Below are 13,617 nucleotides of genomic sequence, written 5' to 3'. Positions count from 1 at the left end.
TGAACGTACATGGTGTCATTGAAAGTGAACTCAACTGCACAAGTCGCTAACTTCATAAATTCAAGGAATAGCAATTCAGAAAATGGCACAACTATATTCCGCTATATAGCAATGCAGCATTAATGTCAATAGCTTCCCTCAGCGGCACGCTTGTAAGTAAGCTCACAATGTCAAATGAGCACATAGACAAGGCATTGTTATCAAAATGTAAGGTTGCGTATAGTCTTCGCGAAGGTGTATGTGGCAAACTTACTAAGGACTGGCTGTAGTAATTCACTCAACCATTTGGCCAATTCATGCTGCATTTAACCGGTCATTGATAAAATAGGGCATAATGGGACATCACTTTTGTGCATCTTCAGCCCATACACACGTGGACGTAATGAGCCATAAGGGTGATTCCTATCATCTACGTCGCACAGCAGCTCGTTACTTTTACACAAGACCAACAAATGTTTTCGAGCAAGGGCGCGTGGTCATACTTGGCTGCAGATCCAATTGGTACAAATTTGAAACTCTCATTAAGAACGGTGTGTATTTTGTCAACATAACCATGCTTATTTAGAATGACTATCTGGTCCCTTTGTCAGGTTTGCAAATATGTTTATCTCAGTTGGCCCTGAGGCCTCGCAACACCACCAGACATTCATGCCAAACTTAATGACACTTCCAAAAGGTCAGTGCTGGGACCATTGCTGGTTACAGTTTACATTAATGATTTGGAATCAAGAACACAATTTCTAAATTAGTGAATGGCATGAAATTGGGGGGGATAGTCAGTACTAAGGAGCACTGCAAAAAAATTGCAGGAGGGCAAAATAAATTTGCAGAATTGACAAATAATTGGCAAATGAAATTCAATATGAGTGTCGGTACATTTTGGCAGAAAGAATAGGGAGTTCACTTATTACTTGGAAGGTGGAAGCTAGGTGAGATAGAGGAACAAAGGGATCTCAGAGCGCAAATATACAGATCACTAAAAGTTGCACCACAGGATCAGCAAGGCCGTTAAAACAAAGCAAACCAAACACAGTTTTATTTCTAGAGGGATAGAATTGAAAAGTAGGGAACTTATGCCAAATCTGTATCAAACCTTGGTTTGATCACACTTAAGAGTACTACACGCAGTTCTGGTTGCCATATTATAAAAAGGATATACGGGCACTGGAGAGGGTTTAGAGAAGCTTTACAAGGATGATACCAGAAATGTGTGGGTATATCTATATGTCAAGAAAGGATGGATTTCTTCTCATGAAAAAAAGAAGGCTAAGGGGTGACCAATGGAAGTCTTAAAAGTTATGAAATGTTTTGAGAGAGTGGGGAAGAGCATAACTAAAAGCCATCAATATAAGATAGTCACTGAGAATTCTAATAGAGAATTCAGAAGAAATTTCTTCACCCAAATAATGGTGAGAATGTGGCACTCACTACCACAGGATGTGTTGAAGCGAATTGTATAAATGCACTTGAGGGGAAGCTAGACATGCATATGACAGAGAAGGGAATAGAGGATCATGACAGATTTAGATGAAGAAAGATGGATGAGGTTGAGTGGAGCATAACACTGGCATGGACTGGTTGGGCTGAATGGCCTGTAATTTTATGTAATACTCATCTCGGACTCATGCTGCTTGTCTACTACTAATTGGATTGGAAGTCCTGCTGCCCAGCAAACAAAGAACCTCGTTTTGATGTCTTTAGACCAGTTCAAGCTTGGGAAATTATTTGGATTTCTGGGATATCCATTCACTCTCTTGCTATTTCACCTGCCTCTTGGCCACCAACCAATGCAATTTTCCCACTTCCTCCTAAGGAGTATAGTTCAGTGGAGGGTTTATACCATTTGTCATATGTAGCCCTTCAGGATGAATTTTACATCAAATGTACCCAACTGCAAATCTAATTCTGTCCCTGCTCGACATCCACTCACGCACACTATTTTGGTGGTGTTTGCTGGAGTTAATCATGAGCAGGAACCCTGGCTGTGTTTTCCTGTCCTCCAAAGCAGACATGTGGAGGCTAGTTGTAACATTCCTTCTGCTGCCGCACCTGAGATCAGCTGACCCAGTACAGATCAGACATCAAACATTGGATCTCCTTCTTTGCGTGGCCCAGTTACTCACTGAACGAGTTCAGGATTTTTTTCAGTGATCACATTGTTGATTTCACTAGATTGTCTCCTTAACAATGAGGGGGCTCAACAATGGATGTCAGTTTCCATCCTTCCAATAACCGATGACTTATACAGGCAAACTGTATGCAAGTGTTTTTCTTTTTTCTTTGGGCTTTTACTTAAATGGGGCTGGGCTACATTGAATAATGAATTTTTACCTACTGGCATTTCCTATGATGTTTCATTAACCAAACATCATGTGAAACGTGGGCACATTTTTCATTGGCATTGTGATACTTTGATTCAAATAATGGCTGGATTTATGGAACTAAAATGTTTGGATAATGCTCCCTAGGAACAAATTTTCAAAAGGTTGGATTCAGTAGGTAGTTAAGAAGTTTTTCAATTGTGCCTGAAGGCTTTCTAGTTTTTTGGTGGAATGCAATAACTCAATGCCAAAAAAGCTTATCAAAGATTTTTGATGCAAAGCTTTTTTTAAAAAGCAGTGCATTATCCTGGAGTATTTTTTAAGGATTCTTTATACAACACTTTATAGCTAATTGCCCTCATTCTAATTGCATCTCTAACTTCGTTGGACATCTGTCCAAGGCATTAATACTACTTTTTATTAATCTTCCACTGCTGACATTAGTGACTTCAATGAGACAAGACTGAACTTACCAGAAACACCTGAGGACCATGGCTGAGCACAAGAGAACATGAAATCTTGCTGTTTGAAAGCATATCTGTTTCTAGAATAGTGCAGCTCAAAATTACTATGTCTGCAACATGTTGGCTGGGTTCAGAAGATGCAAACAAAATCAATTGAAGCATTGTTTCTATTCAACATGGAGCCAATTATTTGATGTGCTAGGTGGCATAATGGTAGGTAGGGCTGAGGTGCTTGTTCATTTTCTTGGCATGCTTCTTTCGTCTTGTTTCACTTCAGTAATTAAAAGCTATATTTTGGGCACCGTTTAAACTAGCCATCATTATTAACACCTGCCACTTACAAAGGGCTCTGTAACTTGTAACATGCCTTGTGCCTCCCTCAAAAAATTCAAAAGTACATATTAATTGAAAAATTCATTAAAATTGAAAGCATCTGTAAAAGAAACAACACAGGACTAAAAAAATGTTGCAACAAACAAAATATAAGAAAATAGAAGATAAGAAATAGGAGCAGGAGTTGGCCATTTGGCCCTTTTGAGCCTGCTCCACCATTCAATAAAACCATTTTTGATTCTCAATCATTATCTAGCTAGGTGAGATTACCCTCACTTAGTTTCATTCTATCCAACTACAGATACAGCATCTCCAACAATGGCTTCTCTTTTCTCCCACTGCATCATAACCTCTAGAATCCCCAAGGATCTATCCTTGGCCTCCTTCTTTTCCATGTTTATATGTTAAATCTGAAGACATGGTGTCAGCTTCCATCAACATCTAGTTCCATCTTTCCATCACCAACCTTGACTCCTTCTCAGTGTCTGTATTGTGAGACTGCTTGTCCAAAAGTCAGTCTTCGATGATGTGCAGTTTCCTCCAGCTAAATATAGAGAAGACTGAAGCTGTTGTCTTTGGACCCAGTTACAAGCTCTGTATCATTGCCATTGAGTTGATTTCTGCCCTTTTCTACAATCATGGATTGAACCAGACTGTTCATTTTTGTGCTTTTTCCTCTCCTCCCCATCCTTAGTAACTGTGCAATAAGAACATGAGAGGAGTAGACCAAACGGCCCTCTAACCTGCTCTGCCATTCAATAAGATTGTGAACTCCTATACCCACTCCACTTTCCTGTGTTATCCCCATATTCCTCGATTTCCTTAGTGCTCAAAAATCTGTCGATCTCTGACTTAAATATGCTCATTGACTGAGCATCCACAGCCCTAAGATAGCAAATTCCAAAAATTCACAACTTCTGAGTTGAGAAATTTCAACTCATCTCAGTCCTAAATGGCTGACCACTTTCCAGAGACTATGACCCCTATTTCTAAACTGTCCAGCCAGTGATCCTCCAGGACCTGTATTCTGGATTTCCTTCCCTAACATTTCCACCTCCCTCCCCTCTTAAAGATCCTTTTATAATCCAGTTTTTTGATCAGGCTCTTGTTTGTCCCTTCTAATATCTTCTTTAGCTCAGCATGAATTTTTGATTACACTGTGAAGCACCTTGGGATTTTATTTTACCATCAAGGTGCTATATAAATGCAAATTGTTGTTAAAGGCACTATATAAATGTATTTGGGGGCATATGGTCAAATTTTGTCATTAGTTAAAGAATATCTGACAGTTGCTGCTCTGTCTATATAGTAGTTGAAATATTGTGGAACTCTGCTGGCAACATGGAGCTTTATTGGCTGGGAGCGTTTATTGTGAATGAAGGACCCTGCACCATGCAAGTGCATTTTGCAGCAAAGTAAATTTCCAGGTTTTTTTTAAGACAGCACTAACAATCTTTGTCATATCATTTGAAAATTATGTAAGTGGCTCTTGTGCACCCTAAAGCCCTTCTTACTGTAGTATTAGGGTTGTAAGGGGTAATGTGGGGGACTGTGTCAATGGCACCTCTCATAATGATGTAAGAGACACATGACCAAGAGTCGAGAGGGAGGATGTTTCTAGCTTCAGCAGAGAAATAATTAGTCATGTTATATCTGTATATAGTTCAGTTATATGTAATGAAACAGTTACTGTTTAGACATACCAATGTCTCAACAATCATTCCTCAGCCAGTCCAACCAACATGCAACATGGTGGCAGCTGTGAAGGACCCCAAAACCTTGAAAAGTCAGTTTTAAAGAAGATTGCAAATCTAACCTGGAAAAATGGCACTAAAATTGCAGAACTCAGTAAGGCACAGTTGAAGAACTCCAAAGCTGCTCCGTAGATGAAGTGGAGGCAGGAAGAGTCAGAAAATCAACTGTTCAAGTCATTCAGGGCTATGCCAGAGCACGTGGTGGTCCATGAAGAAAATCGCAATCCAGCGATTCTTAGGTTCTTAGATTCGGGTCAGAGAACCAAGTAAAGATTGTGGAACTGGTGAGCAACACTTAAAAAGGGTTAAAAAAATCTTTATTTTAACAGCACACTAGACAGGCAGCACTGGGCAAATCACATCTCCAGCAAGTGCAGGTTTTGATAAATCTGCAGTCTGGGTCTGAGGTCGGCACCATTACATGTGACTATGAGGCAGCACAAATGGGGAGGGAAAAAAGGCTGCAGATACTCGATGCTCCATGGGAAGGGAGTGAAGAGAATATTGCCATAACTTCTAGCAAAGAGTTATCAAGGCTTTGCAGTGTTTGAGAAATAAATACCTAAAAGAGATGGTGACCACTGCGGGTTTCTATGAGAGGCTGATCAGCGCGTGAAAGCTGCAATTACTGGAAAGAAAATTTAAAACTTCAAGTAAACTACCTAAAAGCTCAAAAAAAGCCACTGATCCCAAACTATTACTACCGGAGAAGTTTGGACATCTGGTAGGATCAATTCAAACTCAAAACTGGTTACTTTGGAGGAAAAGATTCATAAGATTCCAAATTGCTTCAAGGTTAGACAATAAGTCTGAAGTTGAACAAGTCAACACATTTATTTACTCCATAGGAATGGTAGCAGATGATATTGCAAGACAGGCCATTAATGAGACCTCTGAAAAATTTGAAGAATTCTTAAAAGCCTTTGATAACTATTTCCATAAGGAGCAATCAGATTCTGGAAAGGGCCAGAAAGGGTCCAGAAAGCAGGTGAACCAGTAGTTGCTTTTATTAATGACCTACAGACTGGCTGAAGGATGCGAGTATGGAGACCTAAAAAACAAAATTAATACAAGACCACATTGTAGTCGGCATTACACACGCCTCCCTATTAGACTTATTGCAATCTAAGGAAGACCTAACCTTAGAGTAAGCAATACTTGGTGAGACAAACGGATGTCCGTAAACAACAGGGCAATGCTGAGAGGTGAAGAAAATCCTTGGCTCAGGAAAATTCCTTAAGCCCAGGAATGTAAAAGAAGCATGACAAAAGGTACAATTTGGAGGGAAATTACAAGATGCCATCAAGCCATGCCAGTGCCGTGGCACCAAAAAGACCCACAGGCACAAACCATGTCTTGCAAAGAAAGCATCCTGCAGTGTTTGTAAAAGAATTGGCCATTTCGGGAAGATGTGCCGCAATAAAACTTCTAACTTTACAGATGTTAAGGAAGAAGTCTTCATGCATAAGGCCGTTAATGAAGTTGAAGAATTCCAACCAGATAAGGAACAAAAATGTTTCCTGGGTGAGATCAATGACCCCAATTATGCATTCTGGAGGGCAGATATATATATCAATGGACATATCACCAACTTTTAACTGGATACTGGAGTGAGTGTAACGGTTTTATCAGACAGTGGTTACCAACACAATTCCTGTGCAGCCAACAGAAACCCAGCTATATGGCCTGGATAGGGGTCAAACTACAAGTTAAGGGAAAGTTACAGGCGATACTCGGTACAAATGCAAGCTGATATTGGAAACATTGTGTTCTATAGAATCAGGAATTCTCTCTATGTAGAAAAGCCTATATAGACCTTAATCTTATAAGGAAAGTGGATGAAGTCAATCAACAAGAGTCCAAAAATGATGTCAGAAATGAATCCCTGAAACTATCCAACTGCAATGAAGACCTGGATTTGGACTTCAGTGCTGATTTTTTGATGCTCTTCATAGAGATCGAGAGTCCAGTGGTTTTATAGGAGGATCTCCAGGATTGGGTGAGAGGACTGGCTCACACCAAATGCACAGTGAACCAAACCATCCAGAGAAATTATGAGAATGACACTGATACCTCTGTAATACTGCTTCAAAAGTGGAAGATGAAAATCCGGTGATGGAATACTCTTGTTCAAATACCGCATTCGTCCAACAGCGGTGACCTTCTAGAAAGTACATCTGCACCTATCCATCCATCAAAAGTGGTCATCAAGGATGCTAGCAGTCAAACAAGTCCAAAACTAGACAAATAACCAAGCCATGCAATGTTCACCTTTTCCTTGTGGGAATAAAGTGACCTTATTGATAAACCAGGTCTGCTGGATTTTGAGGGAAACCAAGATATTGATAGGGTGGATTCTTCACCAGCTTCCCATCCTACACTAAGAATTATTTCCAGAGACACAAGTCCACAATTATGAGAGTTCAAGAACAAGTGATTACAAGGAGTCATCACTCCAGAAGTATGGAAAGACAAGAAACGTCATCCAAAGGATGGAGGGTGAATTCAAGAGGAAAGGTTAGAGAACATGCGAAACACGAAGAGCAGAATAAACCTACAAAATCCAATCAAACGAGAGGGACAAGTGATCAAGAAAAGTATAACAGCAAATAGAGGAAGAAAAAAAACAAGTCCAGACCCAGAAGTCAGACCAAGGCAAAGAAGGAGCAATAGTCCAGAGAGATGGCAATCAACAGCAACCTTGTTTAGTACATACTTCAGAAGGTACTATACAAAGAAACTGGAGGAATCTTATTTCTCAAAGGCAACCATCCATTTGGAAGAACCAGATGTTGAGTCAAAAGTTGACAACAAACCAGTTACTGCAACTCTCAACGAAGACCAGCCAAGTCAAGATAAGTTCAAAGAGCGACTACTGACCTTCCAAGTCTGACAAGAACACGATCAGGGAGAGTTGTGAAGCCTCCTGACAGACTGAATCTGTGACGTCAGAGACTTGAGGGGAGATGGAGTAGTATGTAAATATGGAGTGGATTTCTTGAAATGTGTACAGAACTTTTTAGGTCAATATGTAGAGGGTCCAACAAGGGATGACGCAGTGCTGGACCTAATTCTAGGGAATGAAGCCGGACAGGTGGTGGTGGAGGAGCATTTTAGTGATAGCGACCACAACATGGTACAGTTTAAGTTTGTTATGGACAAAGAAATAGACAAGTTGCAAAAAAATGTTTTGGATTGGGGGAGAGTGGATTTTAGTAAAATAAGGCAGGATCTGGCCAAGGTAGACTGGGAACAGCTACTTGTGGGGAAATCTACAGAGGAGAGGTGGGGGGGCGTTCAAAAAGGAAATGGGGAGGGTACAGGCTCAACATGTTCCCTCTAGGGTGATAGGAAGGAGTAACAAGCCCAGAGAACCATGGATGACCAGAGATATTCAGGTTATGATGAGAAGGAAAAGAGAGGCTTTTAGCACGTACAAGGAAAGCAAATCAGCGTAGGCATTAGTGGAGTACAGAAAGTGCAGGGTGGAGCTTAAGAAAGCAATTAGGAGAGCAAAGAGGGGATATGAGAAAGCTCTGGCTGGTAAAAGTAGGGAAAATCCCAAGATATTCTATAAGTATATCAATGGGAAGAGGATAACCAGGGAAAGAGTAGGGCCCATAGGGGACCAAGGGGCAATCCATGGGTTGAGCCAGAGGACATCGCTAGAGTGTTGAATGAATACTTCACATCCATCTTCACCCAAGAGAATGAGGACGAAGGTATTGAACTTGGGGAGAGAGACTGCGAGGTTCTTAAGCAAATTGATACAGGGAGTGACAAGGTATTGGAGGTGTTGGCAGGCTTAGAAGTGGACACATCTCCAGGTCCGGATGATTTGTGTCTCAGACTGCTGAGAGAGGCAAGGGAGGAGATTGCAGGGGCTCTGACCCAAATTTTTAATTCCTCTCTAGCCACAGGGGAGGTGCCAGAGGACTGGAGAACAGCTAATGTGGTTCTGCTATTTAAGAAGGGTTGTAGAGAAAAGCCAGAGAACCACAGGCCAGTGAGTCTCATGTCAGTGGTAGGGAGACTATTGGAGAAAATTCTGAAGGAGAGAATCTATCTCCACTTGGAAAGGCAAGGTTTGATCAGGGATAGTCAGCATAGCTTTGTCAGAGGGAGGTCATGCCTAACAAATTTGATTGACTTTTTTGAGGAGGTGACCAGGTGTGTAGATGAGGGTAGTGCAGTTGATGTAGTTTATATGAATTTCAGCAAAGCCTTTGACAAGGTCCCACATGGGAGACTTATAAAGAAGGCAAATGCACATGGGATACAGGGTAATTTGATAAGGTGGATTCAAATATGGCTTAGTTGCAGGAGATAGAGGGTGATGACAGAAGGATGCTTTAGTGACTGGAAGCCAGGGTCCAGTGGTGTACCACAAGGATCTGTGCTGGGTCCCCTATTATTCGTCATTTATACAAACGACATAGATGACTATGTAGGGGGTAGAATTAGTAAGTTGGTGGATGACACAAAGATTGTCCGGGTGGTTAACAGTGAGGTTGAGCGTCTTGGGCTACAGGAAGATTTAGACGGGATGGTCAAATGGGCAGATAAGTGGCAGATGGAATTTAACCCTGAAAAGTGTGAGGTGATACACTTTGGAAGGAGTAATTTGACAAGGAAGTATTCAATGAACAGCATGATACTAGGACATTCTAAGGAACAAAGGGACCTTGGCGTGTGTGTCCATAGATCTCTGAAGGCGGAGGGGCATGTTAGTGGGGTGGTGAAAAAGGCATATGGGACACTTGCCTTTATCAATCGAGGCATAGATTACAAAAGTAGGGAGGTCATGTTGGAGTTGTATAGAACCTTGGTGAGGCCACAGTTGGAGTACTGTGTGCAGTTCTGGTCGCCACATTATAGGAAGGATGTGATTGCACAGGAGGGGGTGCAGAGGAGATTCACCAGGATGTTGCCTGGGATGAAACATTTAAGTTATGAAGAGAGGTTGGATAGACTTGGGTTGTTTTCGTTGGGGCAGAGAAGACTGAGGGGCGACCTGATCGAGGTGTATAAGATTATGAGGGGCATGGACAGGGTGGATAGGGAGCAGCTGGTCCCCTTAGTTGAAGGGTCAGTCACAAGGGGACATAGGTTCAAGGCGACGGGCAGGAGGTTTAGGGGGGATGTGAGGAAAAACGTCTTTACCCAGAGGGTAGTGACGGTCTGGAATGCGCTGCCTGGGAGGGTGGTGGAGGCAGGCTGCATCACATCCTTTAAAAAGTACCTGGATGAGCACTTGGTACGTCATAACATTCAAGGCTATGGGCCAAGTGCTGGTAAATGGGATTAGGTAGGTCATTCAGGTGTTTCTCATATGTTGGTGCAGACTCGATGGGCCGAAGGGCCTCTTCTGCACTGTGTGATTCTGTGAATGTAAAAATATATGGACAAAGACTTGGGGGAGAATGTAATATAAGGGTTGTAAGGGATAATGTGGGGCTCTGTGTAAATAGCACTGCCTATAATGATGATGTAAGAGACACATGACCAAGAGTCGAGAAAGAGGATGTTTCTAGCTTCAGCAGAGAAATACTTAGTCATGTATATATGTATATAGCTCAGTTATATGTAATGAAACAGTTACCATTTAGACATTCCAATGTCTCAGCAATCATTCCTCAGCCAGTCCAACCAACATACTACATGGTAGCAGCTGTGAAGGACCCCAAAACCTTGAAAAGTCAGTTTTAAAGAAGATTGCAAGTCTAACCTGGAAAAATGGCACTAAAATTGCAGAACTCGGTAAGGACAGCTGAAGAGCTGCTCCATAGATGAAGTGGAGTCAGAAAGAGTCAGAAAATCAATTGTTCAAGTCATTCAGGGCTGCACCATGGCATATGGTGGTCCATGAAGAAAATCACAATCCAGAGAGGCAAATGGCAACTCCGAGTTGGGACAACGGCAAAGCCGGCTGGGAGAAGCTATTGGAAATAAGCCCAATTTTAGTAAACCTGAGGAGGGTGCTGCTATAGAGAGCAGTGCCATTTGCCCTGGAGATAGAAGTAAATGGACATAATTGGAAGAAAGCGGTGATGGGCTTTTTTTTTAAGTTTTACAAATAGCATGAAGCAAACATGGCAGAAAAGTGTAGGAAGGATGAAACAAAGGAAGTGCATGCTTTATTCAACATTTTTTATATGCTAACTGATTTTGGAGCACATTCGTGTGATGAGTGATGTGTCTCCGGTACTTTGACTTTTATACAGTATGTTTTGGACAAAAAGAACACATTGCATTTTGATATAAGTACAGATATGTAGATTAATTCTACAAACTTTGTTGGTTGCAATTTAGTAATATTTCATTTTACACCAGTCAGGTGAGGCACAGAGCAAAATTACAAGTTATCACAGAATGGTTACAGCACAGAAGGAGGTCATTCTGCCCACTGTGTCTGCTGGCTCTCCAAAGGAGCAATTCACTTAGTATCATACCTCCACCTTCTCCCCATAACCCTGCACATTCTTCTTTTTCACATAATAATACAATTTCCCCTTGAATGCCTCAATTGAACCTGCCTCCACCACACTCTCAGGCAGCGCATTCTAGATCCTAACCACATGCTTCTTTTCCTCATGTCGTTATTGCTTCTTTTGCAAGTTACCTTAAATCTGTGCTCTCTGGTTCTCGATCCTTCTACCAATGGTAAAAGTTTTACCCGATCTACTCAGTCCAAGACCCCTTGTGATTTTGTGTCTATGAAATCTCCTCTCAGTCTTCATTTCTCCAAGGAAAACAGTCCAAACTTCTTCATAACCAAAGTTACTCATCCCTGGAACCATTCTTGCGAATCTTTTCTGCACACTCTCTCTAATGCCTTCACGTTTTTCCTAAAGTGTGGTGCTCACAACTGGATCCAATGTTCCAGTTGAAGCCGAATCAATGTCCTGTACAAGTTTAACATAGCTTCCTTGTTTTTATACTCTGTGCCCCTATTAATAAAACCTAGGATGCTGTATACTTTATATACTTTATTAACTACCCTCTCAACCTATCCTGCCACCTTCAATGATTTATGCACATATACACCCAAATCCCTCTGCTACTGCACCCTCTTGAGAATTGTACCCTTTATTTTATATTGTCTCTCTGCTTTCACATTTCTCTGCATTAAATTTCATCTGCCACATGTCCGCCACTTCTACAAACCTGTCCATGTCCTTTTAACATTCTACACTATCCCCTTCAGAGTTCACAACACTTCCAAGTTTTGTATCATTTGCAAATTTTGTAAGTTCTGTCAAAACATGTTTAACAATAACATCAGCACAACACCCAAAGGGTTTGGAACATAATTTACTGGGTAATGATAACTTTCTGATGAAAATTACAGCAGCTGAACAATATAATGAATTTAAACTTTGGGTTGTTTGTAACTGTTCTAATTAACATGATTCAGCTGTGGATCCTGTAGTTCCAAGAACACAGAGACAGCACCAGACTTTCTACTAAACCCTTGATTTATCAAAAGTAGACAAATAAACTGATTTGGGTAGATAACCTACTGGTCTTTAATAGCTGAAACACTCAAGCTTTTGATAAGGGATTAAAATCAAAGTTACAAAACATTAGACATGCTTCCTGCTTTACTACAGTGGTCAAATGTTTTGTAAGTTTTATTTCTTTCTAAGAGTGGATCTCCCTGCCATCACCCCTCCCCCACCAACCTCTACTGACTATTGTTGCGCACACAATTAGAATAAGATTCTGAGCACATGGAGTTATTGTTCTCTCTAGAATTTAAATAAAGTTTTTGTACCACCTGGAAAATTTAGAGGGTACAGGTTGCCTGCCCTTTATAGACCTAATTTAAATTCCTTAGAAATGAATGAAATAAAATGCAGGTATATTGCATAAAGGGCAGGTGATCTGCTCCACCAGATTACTGCCCAGGTGGTGAAAATGAAAATCTACCCCACTTGTTTTATTAGGGTGGCTTGGTTCTAGGAATTGAGATTGCTCTTCACTTTTTCTCCCTTCACAAATATTTCTGTATTAAAATGTAATGGCTAGGGTTTGGTATGACAATGCTGGGAATTGTCATGGCCTTTGTATTTCTCTTTATAACGTTCTGAATGTGAGTTTACAAAATTGCAGTTTGCAGATGTAAAATAAATGAATTATTGCATTCATGCTAAGGTGCTAGCCTAAGGCTATAAGATAAGATGAAGCCTTCATGTGACTATCTTGCAGTATCCCAAACTTGTTGAAGTGGCATATCAGGATGCACCATGGGATCATCCAGGCTTGGCCAAGTTGCGGATATAGGCGTTTGCAGTTTGAAAAAGCTAGAATGAATATGACCTTTTGACCAGACCAAGAAGTTGATGACTAGCTAATGGGTCATTCCATGATAAACTAAAGGAATGTGACCTTTGAGTCAGGATAAAAAAAGTTGATGAATGGTCTATAAATTATACTGTAATAGACTGAATTGCTTAACCTCCGGGTCAAGCTTAAGATATACAGATGACTAGGCACTGCAGCAAAACGTCAGGATAGATGAGCCAAGTTAATGTTTTGGAATAAACTGTGGATATTGTTTGTGTTGGAAAACTCATTTGTAGGAACAGATGTACCAAGCAGGTCATTTCATGTTTGTGTTATAAACCCATTTGTAATTATGGATGTAATGAATCAGACGTACAAGATAAGAACATTGTGAGTTAATGATGAGGTATCCTTAAAATGGTATATATAAAACCAACAGAAACTGTTTAACTTTGA

At 40.8% G+C, this 13,617-nt stretch overlaps 1 protein-coding gene across 2 annotated transcripts in view; it reads left to right on the top strand.

Annotated features, from left to right (window-relative positions):
- The window catches only part of crcp (calcitonin gene-related peptide-receptor component protein), an 82,802-nt gene that overhangs the window by 61,254 nt on the left and 7,931 nt on the right, over positions 1-13,617 (top strand). The gene's annotated exons all lie outside the window — the stretch shown is intronic.

The sequence above is a fragment of the Cetorhinus maximus genome, chromosome 9 (assembly GCF_964194155.1).
Source record: "Cetorhinus maximus chromosome 9, sCetMax3.hap1.1, whole genome shotgun sequence".
In the NCBI taxonomy this organism is placed as follows: Eukaryota; Metazoa; Chordata; class Chondrichthyes; order Lamniformes; family Cetorhinidae; genus Cetorhinus; species Cetorhinus maximus.
The sequence above is the reverse complement of the archived record's forward strand: the minus strand, read 5'-3'. Positions and strand labels throughout refer to the sequence as shown.